Source organism: Chinchilla lanigera, unplaced genomic scaffold (assembly GCF_000276665.1).
Source record: "Chinchilla lanigera isolate Chin_1 unplaced genomic scaffold, ChiLan1.0 scaffold00013, whole genome shotgun sequence".
NCBI lineage: Eukaryota > Metazoa > Chordata > Mammalia > Rodentia > Chinchillidae > Chinchilla > Chinchilla lanigera.
In genome coordinates, this window is record NW_004955414.1 from 20,193,433 (window position 1) to 20,200,252 (window position 6,820).

Here is a 6,820-nt window from a genome sequence, read left to right on the forward strand (position 1 = left end):
AGAGAGAGAGAGAGAGAGAGAGAGAGAGAGAGAGAGAGAAAGAGAGAGCGGGAGGGAGGGAGGGAGGGAAACAAGATCCCTGAGAACCAGGGAAAAATGTGACAGGGAAATTAAAAGTTATGGAGAGATTGAAGAGCTAGAACACAACACAGAGAAGAAAGGGACAGTCTGCACCCCATTCCCCGCTCCTGACTTATAGCTCACAGGAAACAGAGATCAAATCTACAGAGACAAAGTGAAACCTGGGGACTGCAAAAGGCTTTAGGGAAATATGAAGGACTGTAATGGACTGGTGGGTGCCTGCGCTGCAGAGAGAGCATGGGATTCTGCTCTTATGTGAGTCCTTCAACAGCCAACAGCTGGTGAGTGACTCCAGTCCAAGCACCTGCCATATCTGTGGTGACAGTATTTGGTCAGGTGTTGTCTTGGCTACTTTTTCTCCTGTTGCTGAGACAAAATACCCAATACCCCAAATTAAGGAAGGACAGGTTTATTTAGCTCACAGTTTGTGGAGGTTTCAGTCCATAGTCATCTAGCTCCAATGCAGGGTGGCATGGCACAGGGGCAACAGTTCAAGGTGGCAGAAGATAGCAAAACCAAGAAGAGCAAAAGGGAGGGCAAGCCTCTTTTCTTCCCTTATATTGTAAGCAGACTACCTTCACAGAGAGGGTGTGTGTGGCACTCACACGATCTCCATGCCTTCCTCTTGCACAGGTTCAGGATATTTACAAAGTAAGAAGCCTGGCTCCCTGCTGGGTCACTTAGTTAAACTTCTAAATCATCAAGTTGACACAGTGTATCAACGATTACAATCCACCCTTTGTCAACTTGGCAACCAGGCACATTTCTTTAAACTGGTTTCCAGACACAAAGACATGCTTATTCTTAACATTTCACAATTTGAACGTTATAATAGAGGTGTAACAGTCCTTAAGAACTAGTATGAAGTCTACCAATATTATATTACATTAGAACCATAACATTCTTCCCCTAGTCCCCTAAAGACAAATGTACATCCCTTTATGCAAAAGTCCAAGTCCCAAGTCTACTTCAGATTTAAGGTAAACTCTTAGCTGCAAGCCTCTGTACAAATGAAAACAAAATTAAATATTTCCAACATTCAATGGCACAGATAAACATTTTCATTCCAAAAGTTGCAAACGAAGGATTGGGACTAAAGCAAGTCCAAAGTCCAGCAGCAACCTGTGGCAAGTTGTGAGCTCCAAAGGGCCTGAGTGACTCCACCCCTACGGCATTTCTGGCACTTATAGCTCCCACTACTTCTCTCTCCTAGGAACACTTTGCTCCCTCCTTGCAGCTTTCCTTAAATGATCCATGTTCCTGGATTTTCCAAACTTCTGGGGTCTTCACTGCACCTTTGGCTTCTCTCTCACAGCTTCACACACTGCCCTCTCAGGGATACACTTCCTAGCCTCTCAGGCCTTCTGAAATTGGGGTGGAAGCCTTTTAAAGCCTATAACTCTTGCATTCTGCATGTGCCTAAAACCAGCACTACATGGATGATGCCAAGGTCTGCTGCCAGTTGGAACAATAGCCAGGTTTTCCTCTCTCTTGGCTGTAGGGGTCTAGTACCTGAATCTCTGGGTACTGTGAATCTAATTTTGAGGAGCAAATTTTCTATGTTGCTGCTATTCTGTGATGTGGTGCAGCTGCCACCATTCTGGAACACGATACTCTGTGGCTTTCTTCTCAAAGCGAAGTCTTTTGCTTTCGCAGCTTTGAGGCTGCAAAGGATGGAGACTTGCTGCTTCTTGTGATGCCCTCAGATCATTTTTATTTTACCTTGTTCCTTATCAGCAATTGAGATCTCCTCAGCAGTTGAGATCTCCTCAGCTCTGTCTTTATAGTCCACAGCTTTACTGAAGCTTCTTTTCTGGCCAAACTCACAATGTTTTAAATCATCTTGCTGGGCTCTTTGCTCTTGATTTGCAACATAAATCTGGCTAAAAGCCCCCAATGACAGCCACGCTACAGCCTCAACATTTGGTTCCCTTAAAATTTCTTCTGCCAGATTAGTCCATTGCTTTTAATCTCAGTTTCAGGCAAAGTTTCTGGCATGGGCAAAAGGCAAACTTCCTGCCAAGCCATAACATATATTTTCTGGAGTCCAACCACCAATGTAGTCCTTCTTTCCATCAGAAACCTCCCCAGCCTGGTCTTTATCAGCAGGATTTGTATCAGCCTCTGGTCTTCTGAGCTTTGACCAGAATCTCCCACACAGAACAGCCTGAGGTGTTCCAGCTCTTCTGTTTCAGGCAACATCTCTGAACCTTTCCAAACTTCCCACAAGCCATTCCCAAGGGCCTCTTGAACCACATGGTCAGGTATAGTCACAGTAATGCCCCCATTTCCGCTACCAAATTCTGTTTTGGTTACTTTCTGTCATTGTTGAGACAAAATACCTGGCATTCAAAATTAAGGAAGGAAAGGCTTATTTTGCTCACAGTTTATGGAGGTTTCAGTCCATAATCAGTTGGCTCTAAGGCAGGGTGGCACAGCACAGGGGAAACACTTCAAGGCAGAAGACAGCAAACTCAAGAAAGGTAAAAGGGAGGGGGAACAAGCTTCTTTTCCTCCCTTATATTGTAAGCAGACTACCCCCACCCGGTGGGAGGTGTAGCACTCACACAATCTCCATGCCCTCTTCTTGCACAGGATGAGGATGTTTGCAAAATAAGTCCCCTGGCTCCCTGCTGAGTTACTTACTTAAACTTCTAAACTTCTCAAGTTGACGTAGTGTATCAACCATTACAGACCTACTACTTTACCTTTTGCTGATAGTGGGCCTGTTTACATACTAACATGTGTTCTATTTTTGAATATCAACAGAGTAGAAATCAGCCTCTTAAAAGTCTGTTAATAATGTGCTGAGGTCCAAAAGAACAGTAAAACTGAATTTCCTATTACATCTCCCTAATATAAGAACAAAATAAGAACATAAGCTAAACATCTTCAACAGAATATTCATTTGAAAAAGTCATACTATTTTTTCTGCATTAACAACCTGAAGAACTGAATATGACCATTAATCAAGGAATAGTTCATGTCTTAAGTAATCTGATATAAAACAACAGAGGTATAGCTCAGCCTGTATCCAAAGCAGAAATTTCTTCCCAGAATTTCTACCAGGATGGCTGCCCTGGTATTTTAGCATTTCCCTCACATTGGTATGCCCTAAAATTTTGGGGTCCTACTTTTTATTGAACTGCATACTTCTCCAAGCATACAGTTTTCTTGCCATGGCTCTTTCAAACAGAAAATGCTGTGCTTCTCAGAGTACGTGTAGATATGAGTCCTCTCCTATTATGTGAAGCAGCATGTTTTCATTTAACTTATACCTGGGGCACATAGTAAACTCTCAATGTGTGGATTTTAAGAGATGATAAACTTGTTTCCAAAAAAGTTGATTTGTGTTTCCTGTGGGTATTTTCAAACCCAAGGATTTGCCCCACTGTATCCTCCCTTTGAAGGACTCAACCATTTTATCTTTTTAGCAGCTGCCCCTCAAAGCTCAGGTAGTGCATCCCACAGTCCATAAAACAAGGATGGACAGAGCTGGCCCCTGCCTGCGGTACTGGTCACATCGAGTTGGAGATGTCACCCTCCACGGCAGGGAGTCGCACAGGCACTCTGTTCTCATCTTGAGGACTTGCCTCCTCCTGGATTGAGCACTTTTGAAAGTCACAATGAAAATGATTACCCATCACATTTGTTTCTGAACAGGACTACAATTCAGTACTATTTAGCTTTTACTGCTCCTTTGAGCACCAGTTGAGTCAGAAAAACACTTACTTTAAGTTTGATTCTAGGCACCTAATAAAAGTTCCCTCATTTACATACTTAGATGTCACACACACATGCACACACACACAGAATCACAATGGTTACACTACCCTATAGACAAATGTTTCCATGTACACAGGAACTTAAATATTTTTGGCTGGTCTAAAAAAACAAGACAATGTGAAATAAAGAAAATGGCATCATTTGACCTTATAATTCTCAGTTAAATGATTATTTAAACAAATTATCATTGCTCCCCAAATCAGTTTATAAATTGCAAAACACAAACCTCAAAAGTGAGGTCACTTTTTTCCTTAATTTATTCCAGCTTTAAATAAATGTATCACCAAAAAAGTTCTTTTTTGTCTAGGAACCTTCCAAGATTTGTCCTAATCATTCTGTACTAAAATAACAGGATTGATTTGCCCCACCCTTTCTGCTAAATGTCTGTGGACCTAACTGGAAGTGATTCCTAAGAATTTATTTCTCAACTCAGTTTCCCAGGCAGCACCTACACAGATTCATCATCCCCCTAATGTAAGTCAGCTCAATCCTTTGCCAGGTCATTGACTTACCAGTTCATTCCACTCCCAGTAAATGATAGAAATTTATCCCATTCTACTGCTAATGCTCAAGAAGAAACAACCTATGGCAGAAAGAATTTATTTCTCTATTTTCCCTTGCTTTACCTCCTTCATATGTAAACAACAAATACAATTCAAACAGAAAGATGATTTTTAATATTCCTTATTACAACCACCTGGAAGCCACCGTGTGTTACCTCATCTATGATCTATTTTTCTGCCCAATCCTTAACAGTCACTACCTTCAAGTACCAACTGTGCCAGAAGCTATCTTATATTGCATCATGTGGACAACATGAAATTTGTTTATATCATAGCCCATTGCAGTAGACAGGACCAATAATTCTCATGTGCTTGTCTTGAATTTTATTTCCAGCACAGTTACTCCCACAACATAATCTTATGTCTTGCAGTGGATTATGTTTGTACAACCTTGCCTGCCACACCAAGCACTGTAAGGTCAGTAAGTCCAAAGTACATTCTTGATTCCCTTTTGTCATCATACAGGACTCCCAAACTGGTATTTTAAAATTCCTATTGCTCTTCCTACATGCTCTCCTCATAGATTCAGAGAAGAGAAAGGCAGGAAGATATTAAGTAGTTACAAGAACAGTAAAGATTCCCTTAGTGATACAAAAAGTTTAATTTTTAGCCTAACAAGTTGATGGATAAACATCCTTCTTGTTTAGTTGTTCTGCATTTGTTCTTCTTATTGTTAGTTTCTACCCTAAAGTTACAGCCTCTACTGTAATCCTGAGACAAACAGACATAAGCAGTTTTATAATACTCTACTATGGTTTACAGTGTGCCACTGGCACAACAGCTTTTGCTGGACCATCAGGAAAGGCCCTGAGAAAGAAAGGCACTGCTGGGAAGATTGTAGCTGTAACAGTGAGGTGGAGAAGTTATCCATGATTTCCTTCCTCTATCCCTGAGAAATGAACAGAAATATGGCATAGGTCAGGGATTTTTTTACCAACCTATGAGGTAGGACAATATGTTGTTTCAGGACAAACTGCACCCAGTTTTCCAACAAGGATACTTATAACCTCTTAAAAGATGTGAGTGGTCTCACACCCAAATACAATGAATGATAGGCAGACATTTGACCTGAGAAGCAATTTTTTTTCAATCTTGCTTTTGAGTGTAAAAATTACCTTACATTTCTTATAATCTTCCACAGCTTTGAAAGAAGTAATTTGCTTCAGTAAGCCCATTTCAGTTCCGTTATCCACAAAATGAAAATAAAAATAGGTTTTCTGACTCTGCCACTTAGAGAAGCAAGCAGGGACAGGACTCCCCGGTCTGAGAGATAATGATCTGCCCAGCCTGCGCTCAAGTGGGCGATGCAGTGTGTGGTCTTGGCAAGTCCTGTGTCTTTAGTCAGGAAGACAGAGGAAGGTCAACTATAGGTTGTTTACTACCAGTGAGCCTTCAATGGAGCATCTTGACTGGCCTCAGCATAGAAACCAGCTCTGGATATGGCCATTATTTCTTTGGCTCATTGGTAAGCTCTCATTAAAAGGTTTCGTGAAGAGTGTCTATTTTATTATCCTCATTGACTTAATGATGGCACTGGGTAGGTACAAGTGAAGACACCTATGAGGGGAATGACAAAGTCTGCATCTTCATACCAACAAGTTATCTTACCACTCTCTGAGCCTCAGCTTCAGACCTGACATTTTTCCTTCATGGGTGAAATGGATAGTGTGTTGGCCTGGGCTGGGCTGAAACCCAGACATCTTCAGGATGCCCAGTGTGTCTGGGATCTGCCTCCCTGACCAGTGTGCAAGGCAGGCGAAACCTCGGGCACCATCTGGGGCCTCAGTGGCTACCCGCCACACCCATAGTGTGTTGGCCCAGGCTGGGCTGAACCCCAGACATCTTTGGGAAGCCTGTGTGGTAAGCAGGCTCTGTCCTGGGCAATATCTGAGGCCTCAGTGAACTTGACCTGCATCCCCCTCTACTCTTGTGGAAGCTGGGCCGAACCCCAGATAGTCTCAGGAACACCTGCGAGCATTCCCTGCCCTTCCTACACACTCCTGGGAGCCAACTGAATGCAAGAAAGGTCGGGAGCATCTGGGACCCCACCTTACCACCACTCACCAGCACAGGAGCTACACTGAGCACTGGGGATCTTCAGACTCTCACCCTGCCACTCACACACAATCAGGACAGTGAGACTGCACTACAGGGAGTCTCTGGTTCTTCAAAAATGACAAAATGAAGGAGCAAAATGCAATCCCAGACCTCCACACCACCCAAAACAAGTCCAGGAGGCATCAACACAGTCATATACCTGAAATTTCTGAAATGATAGCAATTGAAGTAAAAAAACAACTCCATCAGGCCATAGAAGACATCAGATCAGAAATAATGTCTCAGATGAGAAAAGAAATGACAACAATAATGAAAGAAATGTTCAGCATATC